We start from the raw sequence: 24,391 nt of genomic DNA on the forward strand, positions 1-24,391 counted from the left end.
GTGGCCTAAAAGGGCATGGGATGCATTGTGACACCACAGGGGTTAAGAGAAGCAAGGAACCATTGTGACCCAATGCAGGCTAACAATCTAATGATCCCTTGTGACACCAATGGGCCTAAAAGGGCCCTGGGAGGAATTGTTACAGCACGGGGACCAATAGAAGCAAGGATCTATTATGCCACCATGGAGGCCAAGAATCAAATAATTCATTGTGACATCATGTGGCCTAAAAGGGCATGGGATGCATTGTGACAGCACAGGGGTTAAGAGAAGCAAGGAACCATTGTGACCCAATCCAGGCTAACAATCTAATGATCCCTTGCGACACCAATGGGCCTAAAAGGGGCAGGGATGAATTGTGAAAGCATGGGGCCCAAGTAAAACCTGGTACAATTATGCCACCATGGAGGCCAAGAATCAAATGATTCATTGTGACATCAAGTGGCCTAAAAGGGCATGGGATGCATTGTGACACCACAGGGGTTAAGAGAAGCAAGGAACCATTGTGACCCAATGCAGGCTAACAATCTAACAATCCCTTTTGACACCAGGGGGCGCAAAAGGACCACGGATGAACTGTGACAGCATGGGGACCTATAGAAGCAAGGAACCATTATGACACCATGAAGGCCAAGAATCAAATGGTTCATTGTAAGACCAAGTGGCCTAAAAGTCTTGGAATGCATTGTGATACCACAGATGTTAAGCGAAGCAAGGAACCATTGTGACCCAATGCAGGCTAACAATCTAATGATCCCTTGTGGCACCAGGGGGTATAAAAAGGGCCAGGGATGGATTGTTACAGCACGGGGACCAATAGAAGCAAGGATCTATTATGCCACCGTGGAGGCCAAGAATCAAATGATTCATTGTGACATCAAGTGGCCTAAAAGGGCATGGGATGCATTGTGACAGCACAGGGGTTAAGAGAAGCAAGGAACCATTGAAACCCAATGCAGGCTAACAATCTAATGATCCCTTGCGACACCAATGGGCCTAAAAGGGGCAGGGATGTATTGTGAAAGCATGGGGCCCAATTAAAACCTGGTACAATTACGCCACCATGGAGGCCAAGAATCAAATGATTCATTGTGACATCAAGTGGCCTAAAAGGGCATGGGATGCATTGTGACAGCACAGGGGTTAAGAGAAGCAAGGAACCATTGTGACCCAATGCAGGCTAACAATCTAACAATCCCTTTTGACACCAGGGGGCGCAAAAGATCCACGGATGAACTCTGACAGCATAGGGTCCTATAGAAGCAAGGAACCATTATGACACCATGAAGCCCAAGAATCAAATGGTTCATTGTAAGACCAAGTGGCCTAAAAGTCTTGGAATGCATTGTGACACCACAGAGGTTAAGAGAAGCAAGGAACCATTGTGACCCAATGCAGGCTAACAATCTAATGTTCCCTTGTGGCACCAGGGGGTATAAAAAGGGCCAGGGATGGATTGTTACAGCACGGGGACCAATAGAAGCAAGGATCTATTATGCCACCGTGGAGGCCAAGAATCAAATGATTCATTGTGACATCAAGTGGCCTAAAAGGGCATGGGATGCATTGTGCCACCACAGAGGTTAAGAGAAGCAAGGAACCATTGTGACCCAAAGGAGGCTAATAATCCCAGGATCCCATTTGACACCAGGGGGCGTAAAAGGGCCAAGGATGAATTGTGACAGCATGGGGCCCAATAGAAACAAGGAACCATTATGACACCATGGAGGCCAAGAATCAAATGATTCATTGTGACATCAAGTGGCCTAAAAGGGCATGGGATGCATTGTGACACCACAGAGGTTAAGAGAAGCAAGGAACCATTGTGACCCAATGCAGGCTAACAATCTAATGATCCCTTGTGACACCAATGGGCCTAAAAGGGCCCTGGGAGGAATTGTTACAGCACGGGGACCAATAGAAGCAAGGATCTATTATGCCACCATGGAGGCCAAGAATCAAATAATTCATTGTGACATCATGTGGCCTAAAAGGGCATGGGATGCATTGTGACAGCACAGGGGTTAAGAGAAGCAAGGAACCATTGTGACCCAATGCAGGCTAACAATCTAATGATCCCTTGCGACACCAATGGGCCTAAAAGGGGCAGGGATGAATTGTGAAAGCATGGGGCCCAAGTAAAACCTGGTACAATTACGCCACCATGGAGGCCAAGAATCAAATGATTCATTGTGACATCAAGTGGCCTAAAAGGGCATGGGATGCATTGTGACACCACAGGGGTTAAGAGAAGCAAGGATCCATTGTGACCCAATGCAGGCTAACAATCTAAAAATCCCTTTTGACACCAGGGGGCGAAAAAGGACCACGTATGGACTCTGACAGCATGGGGACCTATGGATGCAAGGAACTATTATGACACCATGAAGGCCAAGAATCAAATGATTCATTGTGACATCAAGTGGCCTAAAAGGGCTTGGAATGCATTGTGACACCACAGAGGTTAAGAGAAGCAAGGAACCATTGTGACCCAATGCAGGCTAACAATCTAATGATCCCTTGTGGCACCAGGGGGTATAAAAAGGGCCAGGGATGGATTGTTACAGCACGGGGACCAATAGAAGCAAGGATCTATTATGCCACCATGGAGGCCAAGAATCAAATAATTCATTGTGACATCATGTGGCCTAAAAGGGCATGGGATGCATTGTGACACCACAGAGGTTAAGAGAAGCAAGGAACCATTGTGACCCAATGTAGGCTAACAATCTAATGATCCCTTTTGACACCAGGGGGCGCAAAAGGACCATGGATGAACTCTGACAGCATGGGGACCTATAGAAGCAAGGAAACATTATGACAACATGAAGGCCAAGAATCAAATGATTCATTGTGACATCAAGTGGCCTAAAAGGGCTTGGAATGCATTGTGACACCACAGAGGTTAAGAGAAACAAGGATCCATTGTGACCCAATGGAGGCTAATAATCCCAGGATCCCATTTGACACCAGGGGGCGTAAAAGGGCCATGGATGAATTGTGACAGCATGGGGCCCAATAGAAACAAGGAACCATTAAGACACCGTGGAGGCCAAGAATCAAATGATTCATTGTGACATCAAGTGGCCTAAAAGGGCATGGGATGCATTGTGACACCACAGAGGTTAAGAGAAGCAAGGAACGATTGTGACCCAATGCAGGCTAACAATCTAATGATCCCTTGTGGCACCAGGGGTATAAAAAGGGCCAGGGATGGATTGTTACAGCACGGGGACCAATAGAAGCAAGGATCTATTATGCCACCGTGGAGGCCAAGAATCAAATGATTCATTGTGACATCAAGTGGCCTAAAAGGGCATGGGATGCATTGTGCCACCACAGGGGTTAAGAGAAGCAAGGATCCATTGTGAAAAAATGGAGGCTAATAATCCCAGGATCCCATTTGACACCAGGGGGCGTAAAAGGGCCAGGGATGAATTGTGACAGCATGGGGTCCAATAGAAACAAGGAACCATTATGACACCATGGGGGTCAAGAATCAAATGATTCATTGTGACATCAAGTGGCCTAAAAGGGCATGGGATGCATTGTGACAGCACAGGGGTTAAGAGAAGCAAGGAACCATTGTGACCCAATGCAAGCTAACAATCTAATGATCCCTTTTGACACCAATGGGCCTAAAAGGGGCAGGGATGTATTGTGAAAGCATGGGGCCCAATTAAAACCTGGTACAATTACGCCACCATGGAGGCCAAGAATCAAATGATTCCTTGTGACATCAAGTGGCCTAAAAGGGCATGGGATGCATTGTGACACCACAGGGGTTAAGAGAAGCAAGGAACCATTGTGACCCAATGCAGGCTAACAATCTAACAATCCCTTTTGACACCAGGGGGCGCAAAACGACCACGGATGAACTCTGACAGCATGGGGACCTATAGAAGCAAGGAACCATTATGCCACCATGGAGGCCAAGAATCAAATGATTCATTGTGACATCAAGTGGCCTAAAAGGGCATGGGATGCATTGTGCCACCACAGAGGTTAAGAGAAGCAAGGATCCATTGTGACCCAATGGAGGCTAATAATCCCAGGATCCCATTTGACACCAGGGGGCGTAAAAGGGCCAGGGATGAATTGTGACAGCATGGGGCCCAATAGAAACAAGGAACCATTATGACACCATGGGGGCCAAGAATCAAAAGATTCATTGTGACATCAAGTGGCCTAAAAGGGCATGGGATGCATTGTGACACCACAGGGGTTAAGAGAAGCAAGGAACCATTGTGACCCAATGCAGGCTAACAATCTAATGATCCCTTGTGACACCAATGGGCCTAAAAGGGCCCTGGGAGGAATTGTTACAGCACGGGGACCAATAGAAGCAAGGATCTATTATGCCACCATGGAGGCCAAGAATCAAATAATTCATTGTGACATCATGTGGCCTAAAAGGGCATGGGATGCATTGTGACAGCACAGGGGTTAAGAGAAGCAAGGAACCATTGTGACCCAATCCAGGCTAACAATCTAATGATCCCTTGCGACACCAATGGGCCTAAAAGGGGCAGGGATGAATTGTGAAAGCATGGGGCCCAAGTAAAACCTGGTACAATTATGCCACCATGGAGGCCAAGAATCAAATGATTCATTGTGACATCAAGTGGCCTAAAAGGGCATGGGATGCATTGTGACACCACAGGGGTTAAGAGAAGCAAGGAACCATTGTGACCCAATGCAGGCTAACAATCTAACAATCCCTTTTGACACCAGGGGGCGCAAAAGGACCACGGATGAACTGTGACAGCATGGGGACCTATAGAAGCAAGGAACCATTATGACACCATGAAGGCCAAGAATCAAATGGTTCATTGTAAGACCAAGTGGCCTAAAAGTCTTGGAATGCATTGTGATACCACAGATGTTAAGCGAAGCAAGGAACCATTGTGACCCAATGCAGGCTAACAATCTAATGATCCCTTGTGGCACCAGGGGGTATAAAAAGGGCCAGGGATGGATTGTTACAGCACGGGGACCAATAGAAGCAAGGATCTATTATGCCACCGTGGAGGCCAAGAATCAAATGATTCATTGTGACATCAAGTGGCCTAAAAGGGCATGGGATGCATTGTGACAGCACAGGGGTTAAGAGAAGCAAGGATCCATTGTGACCCAATGGAGGCTAATAATCCCAGGATCCCATTTGACACCAGGGGGCGTAAAAGGGCCAGGGATGAATTGTGACAGCATGGGGCCCAATAGAAACAAGGAACCATTATGACACCATGGAGGCCAAGAATCAAATGATTCATTGTGACATCAAGTGGCCTAAAAGGGCATGGGATGCATTGTGACACCACAGGGGTTAAGAAAAGCAAGGAACCATTGTGACCCAATGCAGGCTAACAATCTAAGAATCCCTTTTGACACCAGGGGGCGCAAATGGACCACGGATGAACTTTGACAGCATGGGGACCTATAGAAGCAAGGAAACATTATGACAGCATGAAGGCCAAGAATCAAATGATTCATTGTGACATCAAGTGGCCTAAAAGGGCTTGGAATGCATTGTGACACCACAGAGGTTAAGAGAAGCAAGGAACCATTGTGACCCAATGGAGGCTAACAATCTAACAATCCCTTTTGACACCAGGGGGCGTAAAAGGGCCAGGGATGAATTGTGACAGCATGGGGCCCAATAGAAACAAGGAACCATTATGACACCATGGAGGCCAAGAATCAAATGATTCATTGTGACATCAAGTGGCCTAAAAGGGCATGGGATGCATTGTGACAGCACAGAGGTTAAGAGAAGCAAGGAACCATTGTGACCCAATGCAGGCTAACAATCTAATGATCCCTTGTGACACCAATCGGCCTAAAAGGGGCAAGGATGAATTGTGAAAGCATGGGGCCCAAGTAAAACCTGGTACAATTATGCCACCATGGAGGCCAAGAATCAAATGATTCATTGTGACATCAAGTGGCCTAAAAGGGCATGGGATGCATTGTGACAGCACAGGGGTTAAGAGAAGCAGGGAACCATTGTGACCCAATGCAGGCTAACCATCTAATGATCCCTTGTGGCACCAGGGGGTATAAAAAGGGCCAGGGATGGATTGTTACAGCACGGGGACCAATAGAAGCAAGGATCTATTATGCCACCATGAAGGCCAAGAATGAAATGATTCATTGTGACATCAAGTGGCCTAAAAGGGCATGGGATGCATTGTGCCACCACAGGGGTTAAGAGAAGCAAGGATCCATTGTGACCCAATGGAGGCTAATAATCCCAGGATCCCATTTGACACCGGGGGCGTAAAAGGGCCAGGGATGAATTGTGACAGCATGGGGCCCAATAGAAACAAGGAACCATTATGACACCATGGAGGCCAAGAATCAAATGATTCATTGTGACATCAAGTGGCCAAAAAGGGCATGGGATGCATTGTGACACCACAGAGTTCAAGAGAAGCAAGGAACCATTGTGACCCAATGCAGGCTAACAATCTAAGAATCCCTTTTGACACCAGGGGGCCTAAAAGGGGCAGGGATGAATTGTTACAGCACGGGGACCAATAGAAGCAAGGATCTATTATGCCACCATGGTGGCCAAGAATCAAATAATTCATTGTGACATCAAGTGGCCTAAAAGGGCATGGGATGCATTGTGACAGCACAGGGGTTAAGAGAAGAAAGGAACCATTGTGACACAATGGAGGCTAACAATCTAATGATCCCTTTTGACACCAATGGGCCTAAAAGGGGCAGGGATGTATTGTGAAAGCATGGGGCCCAATTAAAACCTGGTACAATTACGCCACCATGGAGGCCAAGAATCAAATGGTTCATTGTGACATCAAGTGGCCTAAAAGGGCATGGGATGCATTGTGACAGCACAGGGGTTAAGAGAAGCAAGGAACCATTGTGACCCAATGCAGGCTAACAATCTAATGATCCCTTGTGACACCAATGGGCCTAAAAGGGCCCAGGGAGGAATTGTTACAGCACGGGGACCAATAGAAGCAAGGATCTATTATGCCACCATGGATGCCAAGAATCAAATAATTCCTTGTGACATCATGTGGCCTAAAAGGACATGGGATGCATTGTGACAGCACAGGGGTTAAGAGAAGCAAGGAACCATTGTGACCCAATGCAGGCTAACAATCTAATGATCCCTTGCGACACCAATGGGTCTAAAAGGGGCAGGGATGAATTGTGAAAGCATGGGGCCCAAGTAAAACCTGGTACAATTATGCCAACATGGAGGCCAAGAATCAAATGATTCATTGTGACATCAAGTGGCCTAAAAGGGCATGGGATGCATTGTGACACCACAGAGGTTAAGAGAAGCAAGGAACCATTGAAACCCAATGCAGGCTAACAATCTAATGATCCCTTGTGACACCAATGGGCCAAAAAGGGGCAGGGATGAATTGTGAAAGCATGGGGCCCAAGTAAAACCTGGTACAATTATGCCACCATGGAGGCCAAGAATCAAATGATTCATTGTGACATCAAGTGGCCTAAAAGGGCATGGGATGCATTGTGACAGCACAGGGGTTAAGAGAAGCAAGGAACCATTGTGACCCAATGCAGGCTAACAATCTAAGAATCCCTTTTGACACCAGGGGGCGTAAAAGGACCACGGATGGACTCTGACAGCATGGGGACCTATGGAAGCAAGGAACCATTATGACACCATGAAGGCCAAGAATCAAATGATTCATTGTGACATCAAGTGGCCTAAAAGTGCTTGGAATGCATTGTGACACCACAGAGGTTAAGAGAAGCAAGGAACCATTGTGACCCAATGCAGGCTAACAATCTAATGATCCCTTGTGGCACCAGGGGGTATAAAAAGTGTCAGGGATGGATTGTTACAGCACGGGGACCAATAGAAGCAAGGATCTATTATGCCACCATGGAGGCCAAGAATCAAATGATTCATTGTGACATCAAGTGGCCTAAAAGGGCATGGGATGCATTGTGACAGCACAGGGGTTAAGAGAAGCAAGGATCCATTGTGACCCAATGCAGGCTAACAATCTAATGATCCCTTTTGACACCAATGGGCCTAAAAGGGCAGGGATGTATTGTGAAAGCATGGGGCCCAATTAAAACCTGGTACAATTACGCCACCATGGAGGCCAAGAATCAAATGATTCATTGTGACATCAAGTGGCCTAAAAGGGCATGGGATGCATTGTGACACCACAGGGGTTAAGAGAAGCAAGGAACCATTGTGACCCAATGCAGGCTAACAATCTAAGAATCCCTTTTGACACCAGGGGGCGCAAAAGGACCACGGATGAACTCTGACAGCATGGGGACCTATAGAAGCAAGGAACCATTATGACACCATGAAGGCCAAGAATCAAATGGTTCATTGTAAGACCAAGTGGCCTAAAAGTCTTGGAATCCATTGTGACACCACAGAGGTTAATAGAAGAACGGAACCATTGTGACCCAATGCAGGCTAACAATCTAATGATCCCTTGTGGCACCAGGGGGTATAAAAAGGGCCAGGGATGGATTGTTACAGCATGGGGACCAATAGAAGCAAGGATCTATTATGCCACCGTGGAGGCCAAGAATCAAATGATTCATTGTGACATCAAGTGGCCTAAAAGGGCATGGGATGCATTGTGACAGCACAGGGGTTAAGAGAAGCAAGGATCCATTGTGACCCAATGGAGGCTAATAATCCCAGGATCCCATTTGACACCAGGGGGCGTAAAAGGGCCAGGGATGAATTGTGACAGCATGGGGCCCAATAGAAACAAGGAACCATTATGACACCATGGGGGCCAAGAATCAAAAGATTCATTGTGACTTCAAGTGGCCTAAAAAGGCATGGTATGCATTGTGACACCACAGGGGTTAAGAGAAGCAAGGAACCATTGTGACCCAATACAGGCTAACAATCTAATGATCCCTTGTGACACCAATGGGCCTAAAAGGGCCAGGGATGAATTGTTACAGCACGGGGACCAATAGAAGCAAGGATCTATTATGCCACCATGGAGGCCAAGAATCAAATAATTCATTGTGACATCAAGTGGCCTAAAAGGGCATGGGATGCATTGTGACAGCACAGGGGTTAAGAGAAGCAAGGAACCATTGTGACCCAATGCAGGCTAACAATCTAATGATCCCTTGCGACACCAATGGGCCTAAAAGGGGCAGGGATGTATTGTGAAAGCATGGGGCCCAATTAAAACCTGGTACAATTACGCCACCATGGAGGCCAAGAATCAAATGATTCATTGTGACATCAAGTGGCCTAAAAGGGCATGGGATGCATTGTGACAGCACAGGGGTTAAGAGAAGCAAGGAACCATTGTGACCCAATGCAGGCTAACAATCTAAGAATCCCTTTTGACACCAGGGGGCGCAAAAGATCCACGGATGAACTCTGACAGCATAGGGTCCTATAGAAGCAAGGAACCATTATGAAACCATGAAGCCCAAGAATCAAATGGTTCATTGTAAGACCAAGTGGCCTAAAAGTCTTGGAATGCATTGTGACACCACAGAGGTTAAGAGAAGCAAGGAACCATTGTGACCCAATGCAGGCTAACAATCTAATGTTCCCTTGTGGCACCAGGGGGTATAAAAAGGGCCAGGGATGGATTGTTACAGCACGGGGACCAATAGAAGCAAGGATCTATTATGCCACCGTGGAGGCCAAGAATCAAATGATTCATTGTGACATCAAGTGGCCTAAAAGGGCATGGGATGCATTGTGCCACCACAGAGGTTAAGAGAAGCAAGGAACCATTGTGACCCAATGGAGGCTAATAATCCCAGGATCCCATTTGACACCAGGGGGCGTAAAAGGGCCAAGGATGAATTGTGACAGCATGGGGCCCAATAGAAACAAGGAACCATTATGACACCATGGAGGCCAAGAATCAAATGATTCATTGTGACATCAAGTGGCCTAAAAGGGCATGGGATGCATTGTGACACCACAGAGGTTAAGAGAAGCAAGGAACCATTGTGACCCAATGCAGGCTAACAATCTAATGATCCCTTGTGACACCAATGGGCCTAAAAGGGCCCTGGGAGGAATTGTTACAGCACGGGGACCAATAGAAGCAAGGATCTATTATGCCACCATGGAGGCCAAGAATCAAATAATTCATTGTGACATCATGTGGCCTAAAAGGGCATGGGATGCATTGTGACAGCACAGGGGTTAAGAGAAGCAAGGAACCATTGTGACCCAATGCAGGCTAACAATCTAATGATCCCTTGCGACACCAATGGGCCTAAAAGGGGCAGGGATGAATTGTGAAAGCATGGGGCCCAAGTAAAACCTGGTACAATTACGCCACCATGGAGGCCAAGAATCAAATGATTCATTGTGACATCAAGTGGCCTAAAAGGGCATGGGATGCATTGTGACACCACAGGGGTTAAGAGAAGCAAGGAACCATTGTGACCCAATGCAGGCTAACAATCTAAAAATCCCTTTTGACACCAGGGGGCGAAAAAGGACCACGTATGGACTCTGACAGCATGGGGACCTATGGATGCAAGGAACTATTATGACACCATGAAGGCCAAGAATCAAATGATTCATTGTGACATCAAGTGGCCTAAAAGGGCTTGGAATGCATTGTGACACCACAGAGGTTAAGAGAAGCAAGGAACCATTGTGACCCAATGCAGGCTAACAATCTAATGATCCCTTGTGGCACCAGGGGGTATAAAAAGGGCCAGGGATGGATTGTTACAGCACGGGGACCAATAGAAGCAAGGATCTATTATGCCACCATGGAGGCCAAGAATCAAATAATTCATTGTGACATCATGTGGCCTAAAAGGGCATGGGATGCATTGTGACACCACAGAGGTTAAGAGAAGCAAGGAACCATTGTGACCCAATGTAGGCTAACAATCTAATGATCCCTTTTGACACCAGGGGGCGCAAAAGGACCATGGATGAACTCTGACAGCATGGGGACCTATAGAAGCAAGGAAACATTATGACAACATGAAGGCCAAGAATCAAATGATTCATTGTGACATCAAGTGGCCTAAAAGGGCTTGGAATGCATTGTGACACCACAGAGGTTAAGAGAAACAAGGATCCATTGTGACCCAATGGAGGCTAATAATCCCAGGATCCCATTTGACACCAGGGGGCGTAAAAGGGCCATGGATGAATTGTGACAGCATGGGGCCCAATAGAAACAAGGAACCATTAAGACACCGTGGAGGCCAAGAATCAAATGATTCATTGTGACATCAAGTGGCCTAAAAGGGCATGGGATGCATTGTGACACCACAGAGGTTAAGAGAAGCAAGGAACGATTGTGACCCAATGCAGGCTAACAATCTAATGATCCCTTGTGGCACCAGGGGTATAAAAAGGGCCAGGGATGGATTGTTACAGCACGGGGACCAATAGAAGCAAGGATCTATTATGCCACCGTGGAGGCCAAGAATCAAATGATTCATTGTGACATCAAGTGGCCTAAAAGGGCATGGGATGCATTGTGCCACCACAGGGGTTAAGAGAAGCAAGGATCCATTGTGAAAAAATGGAGGCTAATAATCCCAGGATCCCATTTGACACCAGGGGGCGTAAAAGGGCCAGGGATGAATTGTGACAGCATGGGGTCCAATAGAAACAAGGAACCATTATGACACCATGGGGGTCAAGAATCAAATGATTCATTGTGACATCAAGTGGCCTAAAAGGGCATGGGATGCATTGTGACAGCACAGGGGTTAAGAGAAGCAAGGAACCATTGTGACCCAATGCAAGCTAACAATCTAATGATCCCTTTTGACACCAATGGGCCTAAAAGGGGCAGGGATGTATTGTGAAAGCATGGGGCCCAATTAAAACCTGGTACAATTACGCCACCATGGAGGCCAAGAATCAAATGATTCCTTGTGACATCAAGTGGCCTAAAAGGGCATGGGATGCATTGTGACACCACAGGGGTTAAGAGAAGCAAGGAACCATTGTGACCCAATGCAGGCTAACAATCTAACAATCCCTTTTGACACCAGGGGGCGCAAAACGACCACGGATGAACTCTGACAGCATGGGGACCTATAGAAGCAAGGAACCATTATGCCACCATGGAGGCCAAGAATCAAATGATTCATTGTGACATCAAGTGGCCTAAAAGGGCATGGGATGCATTGTGCCACCACAGAGGTTAAGAGAAGCAAGGATCCATTGTGACCCAATGGAGGCTAATAATCCCAGGATCCCATTTGACACCAGGGGGCGTAAAAGGGCCAGGGATGAATTGTGACAGCATGGGGCCCAATAGAAACAAGGAACCATTATGACACCATGGGGGCCAAGAATCAAAAGATTCATTGTGACATCAAGTGGCCTAAAAGGGCATGGGATGCATTGTGACACCACAGGGGTTAAGAGAAGCAAGGAACCATTGTGACCCAATGCAGGCTAACAATCTAATGATCCCTTGTGACACCAATGGGCCTAAAAGGGCCCTGGGAGGAATTGTTACAGCACGGGGACCAATAGAAGCAAGGATCTATTATGCCACCATGGAGGCCAAGAATCAAATAATTCATTGTGACATCATGTGGCCTAAAAGGGCATGGGATGCATTGTGACAGCACAGGGGTTAAGAGAAGCAAGGAACCATTGTGACCCAATCCAGGCTAACAATCTAATGATCCCTTGCGACACCAATGGGCCTAAAAGGGGCAGGGATGAATTGTGAAAGCATGGGGCCCAAGTAAAACCTGGTACAATTATGCCACCATGGAGGCCAAGAATCAAATGATTCATTGTGACATCAAGTGGCCTAAAAGGGCATGGGATGCATTGTGACACCACAGGGGTTAAGAGAAGCAAGGAACCATTGTGACCCAATGCAGGCTAACAATCTAACAATCCCTTTTGACACCAGGGGGCGCAAAAGGACCACGGATGAACTGTGACAGCATGGGGACCTATAGAAGCAAGGAACCATTATGACACCATGAAGGCCAAGAATCAAATGGTTCATTGTAAGACCAAGTGGCCTAAAAGTCTTGGAATGCATTGTGATACCACAGATGTTAAGCGAAGCAAGGAACCATTGTGACCCAATGCAGGCTAACAATCTAATGATCCCTTGTGGCACCAGGGGGTATAAAAAGGGCCAGGGATGGATTGTTACAGCACGGGGACCAATAGAAGCAAGGATCTATTATGCCACCGTGGAGGCCAAGAATCAAATGATTCATTGTGACATCAAGTGGCCTAAAAGGGCATGGGATGCATTGTGACAGCACAGGGGTTAAGAGAAGCAAGGATCCATTGTGACCCAATGGAGGCTAATAATCCCAGGATCCCATTTGACACCAGGGGGCGTAAAAGGGCCAGGGATGAATTGTGACAGCATGGGGCCCAATAGAAACAAGGAACCATTATGACACCATGGAGGCCAAGAATCAAATGATTCATTGTGACATCAAGTGGCCTAAAAGGGCATGGGATGCATTGTGACACCACAGAGGTTAAGAGAAGCAAGGAACCATTGTGACCCAATGCAGGCTAACAATCTAATGATCCCTTGCGACACCAATGGGCCTAAAAGGGGCAGGGATGAATTGTGAAAGCATGGGGCCCAAGTAAATCCTGGTACAATTATGCCACCATGGAGGCCAAGAATCAAATGATTCATTGTGACATCAAGTGGCCTAAAAGGGCATGGGATGCATTGTGACACCACAGGGGTTAAGAAAAGCAAGGAACCATTGTGACCCAATGCAGGCTAACAATCTAAGAATCCCTTTTGACACCAGGGGGCGCAAATGGACCACGGATGAACTTTGACAGCATGGGGACCTATAGAAGCAAGGAAACATTATGACAGCATGAAGGCCAAGAATCAAATGATTCATTGTGACATCAAGTGGCCTAAAAGGGCTTGGAATGCATTGTGACACCACAGAGGTTAAGAGAAGCAAGGAACCATTGTGACCCAATGCAGGCTAACAATCTAACAATCCCTTTTGACACCAGGGGGCGTAAAAGGGCCAGGGATGAATTGTGACAGCATGGGGCCCAATAGAAACAAGGATCTATTATGCCACCATGGAGGCCAAGAATCAAATGATTCATTGTGACATCAAGTGGCCTAAAAGGGCATGGGATGCATTGTGACACCACAGGGGTTAAGAGAAGCAAGGAACCATTGTGACCCAATGCAGGCTAACAATCTAATGATCCCTTGTGGCACCAGGGGGTATAAAAAGGTCCAGGGATGGATTGTTACAGCACGGGGACCAATAGAAGCAAGGATCTATTATGGCACCGTGGAGGCCAAGAATCAAATGATTCATTGTGACATCAAGTGGCCTAAAAGTGCATGGGATGCATTGTGCCACCACAGGGGTTAAGAGTAGCAAGGATCCATTGTGACACAATGGAGGCTCATAATCCCAGGATCCCATTTGACACCAGGGGGCGTAAAAGGGCCAGGGATGAATTGTGACAGCATGGGGCCCAATAGAAACAAGGAACCATTATGACACCATGGGGGCCAAGAATCAAAAGATTCATTGTGACATCAAGTGGCCTAAAAGGGCATGGGATGCATTGTGACAGCACAGGGGTTAAGAGAAGCAAGGAACCATTGTGACCCAATGCAGGCTAACAATCTAAGAATCCCTTTTGACACCAATGGGCCTAAAAGGGGCAGGGATGTATTGTGAAAGCATGGGGCCCAATTAAAACCTGGTACAATTACGCCACCATGGAGGCCAAGAATCAAATGATTCATTGTGACATCAAGTGGCCTAAAAGTGCATGGGATGCATTGTGACAGCACAGGGGTTAAGAGAAGCAAGGAACCATTGTGACCCAATGCAGGCTAACAATCTAAGAATCCCTTTTGACATCAGGGGGCGCAAAAGGACCACGGATGAACTCTGACAGCATGGGGACCTATAGAAGCAAGGAACCATTATGACACCATGAAGGCCAAGAATCAAATGGTTCATTGTAAGACCAAGTGGCCTAAAAGTCTTGGAATGCATTGTGACACCACAGAGGTTAAGAGAAGCAAGGAACCATTGTGACCCAATGCAGGCTAACAATTTAATGATCCCTTTTGGCACCAGGGGGTATAAAAAGGGCCAGGGATGGATTGTTACAGCACGGGGACCAATAGAAGCAAGGATCTATTATGCCACCGTGGAGGCCAAGAATCAAATGATTCATTGTGACATCAAGTGGCCTAAAAGGGCATGGGATGCATTGTGACAGCACAGGGGTTAAGAGAAGCAAGGATCCATTGTGACCCAATGGAGGCTAATAATCCCAGGATCCCATTTGACACCAGGGGGCTTAAAAGGGCCAGGGATGAATTGTGACAGCATGGGGCCCAATAGAAACAAGGAACCATTATGACACCATGGAGGCCAAGAATCAAATGATTCATTGTGACATCAAGTGGCCTAAAAGGGCATGGGATGCATTGTGACACCACAGAGGTTAAGAGAAGCAAGGAACCATTGTGACCCAATGCAGGCTAACAATCTAATGATCCCTTGTGACACCAATGGGCCTAAAAGGGCCCTGGGAGGAATTGTTACAGCACGGGGACCAATAGAAGCAAGGATCTATTATGCCACCATGGAGGCCAAGAATCAAATAATTCATTGTGACATCATGTGGCCTAAAAGGGCATGGGATGCATTGTGACAGCACAGGGGTTAAGAGAAGCAAGGAACCATTGTGACCCAAAGCAGGCTAACAATCTAATGATCACTTGCGACACCAATGGGCCTAAAAGGGGCAGGGATGAATTGTGAAAGCATGGGGCCCAAGTAAATCCTGGTACAATTATGCCACCATGGAGGCCAAGAATCAAATGATTCATTGTGACATCAAGTGGCCTAAAAGGGCATGGGATGCATTGTGACACCACAGGGGTTAAGAAAAGCAAGGAACCATTGTGACCCAATGCAGGCTAAAAATCTAAGAATCCCTTTTGACACCAGGGGGCGCAAAAGGACCACGGATGAACTTTGACAGCATGGGGACCTATAGAAGCAAGGAAACATTATGACAGCATGAAGGCCAAGAATCAAATGATTCATTGTGACATCAAGTTGCCTAAAAGGGCTTGGAATGCATTGTGACACCACAGAGGTTAAGAGAAGCAAGGATCCATTGTGACCCAATGGAGGCTAATAATCCCAGGATCCCATTTGACACCAGGGGGCGTAAAAGGGCCAGGGATGAATTGTGACAGCATGGGGCCCAATAGAAACAAGGAACCATTATGACACCATGGAGGCCAAGAATCAAATGATTCATTGTGACATCAAGTGGCCTAAAAGGGCATGGGATGCATTGTGACACCACAGAGGTTAAGAGAAGCAAGGAACCATTGTGACCCAATGCAGGCTAACAATCTAATGATCCCTTGTGACACCAATGGGCCTAAAAGGGGCAGGGATGAATTGTGAAAGCTTGGGGCCCAAGTAAAACCTGGTAAAATTATGCCACCATGGAGGCCAAGAATCAAATGATTCATTGTGACATCAAGTGGCCTAAAAGGGCATGGGATGCATTGTGACACCACAGGGGTTAAGAGAAGCAAGGAACCATTGTGACCCAATGCAGGCTAACAATCTAATGATCCCTTGTGGCACCAGGGTGTATAAAAAGGTCCAGGGATGGATTGTTACAGCACGGGGACCAATAGAAGCAAGGATCTATTATGCCACCGTGGAGGCCAAGAATCAAATGATTCATTGTGACATCAAGTGGCATAAAAATGCATGGGATGCATTGTGACAGCACAGGGGTTAAGAGAAGCAAGGATCCATTGTGACACAATGGAGGCTAATAATCCCAGGATCCCATTTGACACCGGGGGCGTAAAAGGGCCAGGGATGAATTGTGACAGCATGGGGCCCAATAGAAACAAGGAACCATTATGACACCATGGGGGCCAAGAATCAAAAGATTCATTGTGACATCAAGTGGCCTAAAAGGGCATGGGATGCATTGTGCCACCACAGGGGTTAAGAGAAGCAAGGATCCATTGTGACACAATGGAGGCTAATAATCCCAGGATCCCATTTGACACCAGGGGGCGTAAAAGGGCCAGGGATGAATTGTGACAGCATGGGGCCCAATAGAAACAAGGAACCATTATGACACCATGGGGGCCAAGAATCAAATGATTCCTTGTGACATCAAGTGGCCTAAAAGGGCATGGGATGCATTGTGACACCACAGGGGTTAAGAGAAGCAAGGAACCATTGTCACCCAATGCAGGCTAACAATCTAAGAATCCCTTTTGACATCAGGGGGCGCAAAAGGACCACGGATGAACTCTGACAGCATGGGGACCTATAGAAGCAAGGAACCATTATGCCACCATGAAGGCCAAGAATCAAATGGTTCATTGTAAGACCAAGTGGCCTAAAAGTCTTGGAATGCATTGTGACACCACAGAGGTTAAGAGAAGCAAGGAACCATTGTGACCCAATGCAGGCTAACAATTTAATGATCCCTTTTGGCACCAGGGGGTATAAAAACGGCCAGGGATGGATTGTTACAGCACGGGGACCAATAGAAGCAAGGATCTATTATGCCACCGTGGAGGCCAAGAATCAAATGATTCATTGTGACATCAAGTGGCCTAAAAGGGCATGGGATGCATTGTGCCACCACAGGGGTTAAGAGAAGCAAGGAACCATTGTGACCCAATGCAGGCTAACAATCTAATGATCCCTTGTGACACCAATGGGCCTAAAAGGGGCAGGGATGAATTGTGAAAGCATGGGGCCCAAGTAAAACCTGGTACAATTATGCCACCATGGAGGCCAAGAATCAAATGATTCATTGTGACATCAAGTGGCCTAAAAGGGCATGGGATGCATTGTGACACCACAGGGGTTAAGAGAAGCAAGGAACCATTGTGACCCAATGCAGGCTAACAATCTAAGAATCCCTTTTGACATCAGGGGGCGCACAAGGACCACGGATGAACTCTGACAGCATGGGGACCTATAGAAGCAAGGAACCATTATGACACCATGACGGCCAAGAATCAAATGGTTCATTGTAAGACCAAGTGGCCTAAAAGTCTTGGAATGCATTGTCACACCACAGAGGTTAAGAGAAGCAAGGAACCATTGTGACCCAATGCAGGCTAACAATCTAATGATCCCTTGTGACACCAGGGGTTATAAAAAGGGCCAGGGATGGATTGTTACAGCACGGGGACCAATAGAAGCAAGGATCTATTATGCCACCGTGGAGGCCAAGAATCAAATGATTCATTGTGACATCAAGTGGCCTAAAAGGGCATGGGATGCATTGTGCCACCACAGAGGTTAAGAGAAGCAAGGAACCATTGTGACCCAATGGAGGCTAATAATCCCAGGATCCCATTTGACACCAGGGGGCGTAAAAGGGCCAAGGATGAATTGTGACAGCATGGGGCCCAATAGAAACAAGGAACCATTATGACACCATGGAGGCCAAGAATCAAATGATTCATTGTGACATCAAGTGGCCTAAAAGGGCATGGGATGCATTGTGACACCACAGAGGTTAAGAGAAGCAAGGAACCATTGTGACCCAATGCAGGCTAACAATCTAATGATCCCTTGTGACACCAATGGGCCTAAAAGGGCCCTGGGAGGAATTGTTACAGCACGGGGACCAATAGAAGCAAGGATCTATTATGCCACCATGGAGGCCAAGAATCAAATAATTCATTGTGACATCATGTGGCCTAAAAGGGCATGGGATGCATTGTGACAGCACAGGGGTTAAGAGAAGCAAGGAACCATTGTGACCCAATGCAGGCTAACAATCTAATGATCCCTTGCGACACCAATGGGCCTAAAAGGGGCAGGGATGAATTGTGAAAGCATGGGGCCCAAGTAAAACCTGGTACAATTACGCCACCATGGAGGCCAAGAATCAAATGATTCATTGTGACATCAAGTGGCCTAAAAGGGCATGGGATGCATTGTGACACCACAGGGGTTAAGAGAAGCAAGGAACCATTGTGACCCAATGCAGGCTAACAATCTAAAAATCCCTTTTGACACCAGGGGGCGAAAAAGGACCACGTATGGACTCTGACAGCATGGGGACCTATGGATGCAAGGAACTATTATGACACCATGAAGGCCAAGAATCAAATGATTCATTGTGACATCAAGTGGCCTAAAAGGGCTTGGAATGCATTGTGACACCACAGAGGTTAAGAGAAGCAAGGAACCATTGTGACCCAATGCAGGCTAACAATCTAATGATCCCTTGTGGCACCAGGGGGTATAAAAAGGGCCAGGGATGGATTGTTACAGCACGGGGACCAATAGAAGCAAGGATCTATTATGCCACCATGGAGGCCAAGAATCAAAAGATTCATTGTGACATCAAGTGGCCTAAAAGGGCATGGGATGCATTGTGACACCACAGAGGTTAAGAGAAGCAAGGAACCATTGTGACCCAATGTAGGCTAACAATCTAATGATCCCTTTTGACACCAGGGGGCGCAAAAGGACCATGGATGAACTCTGACAGCATGGGGACCTATAGAAGCAAGGAAACATTATGACACCATGAAGGCCAAGAATCAAATGATTCATTGTGACATCAAGTGGCCTAAAAGGGCTTGGAATGCATTGTGACACCACAGAGGTTAAGAGAAACAAGGATCCATTGTGACCCAATGGAGGCTAATAATCCCAGGATCCCATTTGACACCAGGGGGCGTAAAAGGGCCATGGATGAATTGTGACAGCATGGGGCCCAATAGAAACAAGGAACCATTAAGACACCGTGGAGGCCAAGAATCAAATGATTCATTGTGACATCAAGTGGCCTAAAAGGGCATGGGATGCATTGTGACACCACAGAGGTTAAGAGAAGCAAGGAACGATTGTGACCCAATGCAGGCTAACAATCTAATGATCCCTTGTGGCACCAGGGGTATAAAAAGGGCCAGGGATGGATTGTTACAGCACGGGGACCAATAGAAGCAAGGATCTATTATGCCACCGTGGAGGCCAAGAATCAAATGATTCATTGTGACATCAAGTGGCCTAAAAGGGCATGGGATGCATTGTGCCACCACAGGGGTTAAGAGAAGCAAGGATCCATTGTGACCCAATGGAGGCTAATAATCCCAGGATCCCATTTGACACCAGGGGGCGTAAAAGGGCCAGGGATGAATTGTGACAGCATGGGGTCCAATAGAAACAAGGAACCATTATGACACCATGGGGGTCAAGAATCAAATGATTCATTGTGACATCAAGTGGCCTAAAAGGGCATGGGATGCATTGTGACAGCACAGGGGTTAAGAGAAGCAAGGAACCATTGTGACCCAATGCAGGCTAACAATCTAATGATCCCTTTTGACACCAATGGGCCTAAAAGGGGCAGGGATGTATTGTGAAAGCATGGGGCCCAATTAAAACCTGGTACAATTACGCCACCATGGAGGCCAAGAATCAAATGATTCCTTGTGACATCAAGTGGCCTAAAAGGGCATGGGATGCATTGTGACACCACAGGGGTTAAGAGAAGCAAGGAACCATTGTGACCCAATGCAGGCTAACAATCTAACAATCCCTTTTGACACCAGGGGGCGCAAAACGACCACGGATGAACTCTGACAGCATGGGGACCTATAGAAGCAAGGAACCATTATGCCACCATGGAGGCCAAGAATCAAATGATTCATTGTGACATCAAGTGGCCTAAAAGGGCATGGGATGCATTGTGCCACCACAGAGGTTAAGAGAAGCAAGGATCCATTGTGACCCAATGGAGGCTAATAATCCCAGGATCCCATTTGACACCAGGGGGCGTAAAAGGGCCAGGGATGAATTGTGACAGCATGGGGCCCAATAGAAACAAGGAACCATTATGACACCATGGGGGCCAAGAATCAAAAGATTCATTGTGACATCAAGTGGCCTAAAAGGGCATGGGATGCATTGTGACACCACAGGGGTTAAGAGAAGCAAGGAACCATTGTGACCCAATGCAGGCTAACAATCTAATGATCCCTTGTGACACCAATGGGCCTAAAAGGGCCCTGGGAGGAATTGTTACAGCACGGGGACCAATAGAAGCAAGGATCTATTATGCCACCATGGAGGCCAAGAATCAAATAATTGATTGTGACATCATGTGGCCTAAAAGGGCATGGGATGCATTGTGACAGCACAGGGGTTAAGAGAAGCAAGGAACCATTGTGACCCAATCCAGGCTAACAATCTAATGATCCCTTGCGACACCAATGGGCCTAAAAGGGGCAGGGATGAATTGTGAAAGCATGGGGCCCAAGTAAAACCTGGTACAATTATGCCACCATGGAGGCCAAGAATCAAATGATTCATTGTGACATCAAGTGGCCTAAAAGGGCATGGGATGCATTGTGACACCACAGGGGTTAAGAGAAGCAAGGAACCATTGTGACCCAATGCAGGCTAACAATCTAACAATCCCTTTTGACACCAGGGGGCGCAAAAGGACCACGGATGAACTGTGACAGCATGGGGACCTATAGAAGCAAGGAACCATTATGACACCATGAAGGCCAAGAATCAAATGGTTCATTGTAAGACCAAGTGGCCTAAAAGTCTTGGAATGCATTGTGATACCACAGATGTTAAGCGAAGCAAGGAACCATTGTGACCCAATGCAGGCTAACAATCTAATGATCCCTTGTGGCACCAGGGGGTATAAAAAGGGCCAGGGATGGATTGTTACAGCACGGGGACCAATAGAAGCAAGGATCTATTATGCCACCGTGGAGGCCAAGAATCAAATGATTCATTGTGACATCAAGTGGCCTAAAAGGGCATGGGATGCATTGTGACAGCACAGGGGTTAAGAGAAGCAAGGATCCATTGTGACCCAATGGAGGCTAATAATCCCAGGATCCCATTTGACACCAGGGGGCGTAAAAGGGCCAGGGATGAATTGTGACAGCATGGGGCCCAATAGAAACAAGGAACCATTATGACACCATGGAGGCCAAGAATCAAATGATTCATTGTGACATCAAGTGGCCTAAAAGGGCATGGGATGCATTGTGACACCACAGAGGTTAAGAGAAGCAAGGAACCATTGTGACCCAATGCAGGCTAACAATCTAATGATCCCTTGCGACACCAATGGGCCTAAAAGGGGCAGGGATGAATTGTGAAAGCATGGGGCCCAAGTAAATCCTGGTACAATTATGCCACCATGGAGGCCAAGAATCAAATGATTCATTGTGACATCAAGTGGCCTAAAAGGGCATGGGATGCATTGTGACACCACAGGGGTTAAGAAAAGCAAGGAACCATTGTGACCCAATGCAGGCTAACAATCTAAGAATCCCTTTTGACACCAGGGGGCGCAAATGGACCACGGATGAACTTTGACAGCATGGGGACCTATAGAAGCAAGGAAACATTATGACAGCATGAAGGCCAAGAATCAAATGATTCATTGTGACATCAAGTGGCCTAAAAGGGCTTGGAATGCATTGTGACACCACAGAGGTTAAGAGAAGCAAGGAACCATTGTGACCCAATGGAGGCTAACAATCTAACAATCCCTTTTGACACCAGGGGGCGTAAAAGGGCCAGGGATGAATTGTGACAGCATGGGGCCCAATAGAAACAAGGATCTATTATGCCACCATGGAGGCCAAGAATCAAATGATTCATTGTGACATCAAGTGGCCTAAAAGGGCATGGGATGCATTGTGACACCACAGGGGTTAAGAGAAGCAAGGAACCATTGTGACCCAATGCAGGCTAACAATCTAATGATCCCTTGTGGCACCAGGGGGTATAAAAAGGTCCAGGGATGGATTGTTACAGCACGGGGACCAATAGAAGCAAGGATCTATTATGGCACCGTGGAGGCCAAGAATCAAATGATTCATTGTGACATCAAGTGGCCTAAAAGTGCATGGGATGCATTGTGCCACCACAGGGGTTAAGAGTAGCAAGGATCCATTGTGACCCAATGGAGGCTAATAATCCCAGGATCCCATTTGACACCAGGGGGCGTAAAAGGGCCAGGGATGAATTGTGACAGCATGGGGCCCAATAGAAACAAGGAACCATTATGACACCATGGGGGCCAAGAATCAAAAGATTCATTGTGACATCAAGTGGCCTAAAAGGGCATGGGATGCATTGTGACAGCACAGGGGTTAAGAGAAGCAAGGAACCATTGTGACCCAATGCAGGCTAACAATCTAAGAATCCCTTTTGACACCAATGGGCCTAAAAGGGGCAGGGATGTATTGTGAAAGCATGGGGCCCAATTAAAACCTGGTACAATTACGCCACCATGGAGGCCAAGAATCAAATGATTCATTGTGACATCAAGTGGCCTAAAAGGGCATGGGATGCATTGTGACAGCACAGGGGTTAAGAGAAGCAAGGAACCATTGTGACCCAATGCAGGCTAACAATCTAAGAATCCCTTTTGACATCAGGGGGCGCAAAAGGACCACGGATGAACTCTGACAGCATGGGGACCTATAGAAGCAAGGAACCATTATGACACCATGAAGGCCAAGAATCAAATGGTTCATTGTAAGACCAAGTGGCCTAAAAGTCTTGGAATGCATTGTGACACCACAGAGGTTAAGAGAAGCAAGGAACCATTGTGACCCAATGCAGGCTAACAATTTAATGATCCCTTTTGGCACCAGGGGGTATAAAAAGGGCCAGGGATGGATTGTTACAGCACGGGGACCAATAGAAGCAAGGATCTATTATGCCACCGTGGAGGCCAAGAATCAAATGATTCATTGTGACATCAAGTGGCCTAAAAGGGCATGGGATGCATTGTGACAGCACAGGGGTTAAGAGAAGCAAGGATCCATTGTGACCCAATGGAGGCTAATAATCCCAGGATCCCATTTGACACCAGGGGGCTTAAAAGGGCCAGGGATGAATTGTGACAGCATGGGGCCCAATAGAAACAAGGAACCATTATGACACCATGGAGGCCAAGAATCAAATGATTCATTGTGACATCAAGTGGCCTAAAAGGGCATGGGATGCATTGTGACACCACAGAGGTTAAGAGAAGCAAGGAACCATTGTGACCCAATGCAGGCTAACAATCTAATGATCCCTTGTGAGACCAATGGGCCTAAAAGGGCCCTGGGAGGAATTGTTACAGCACGGGGACCAATAGAAGCAAGGATCTATTATGCCACCATGGAGGCCAAGAATCAAATAATTCATTGTGACATCATGTGGCCTAAAAGGGCATGGGATGCATTGTGACAGCACAGGGGTTAAGAGAAGCAAGGAACCATTGTGACCCAAAGCAGGCTAACAATCTAATGATCACTTGCGACACCAATGGGCCTAAAAGGGGCAGGGATGAATTGTGAAAGCATGGGGCCCAAGTAAATCCTGGTACAATTAT

Source organism: Cinclus cinclus, chromosome 10 (assembly GCF_963662255.1).
Source record: "Cinclus cinclus chromosome 10, bCinCin1.1, whole genome shotgun sequence".
Lineage (NCBI taxonomy): Eukaryota > Metazoa > Chordata > Aves > Passeriformes > Cinclidae > Cinclus > Cinclus cinclus.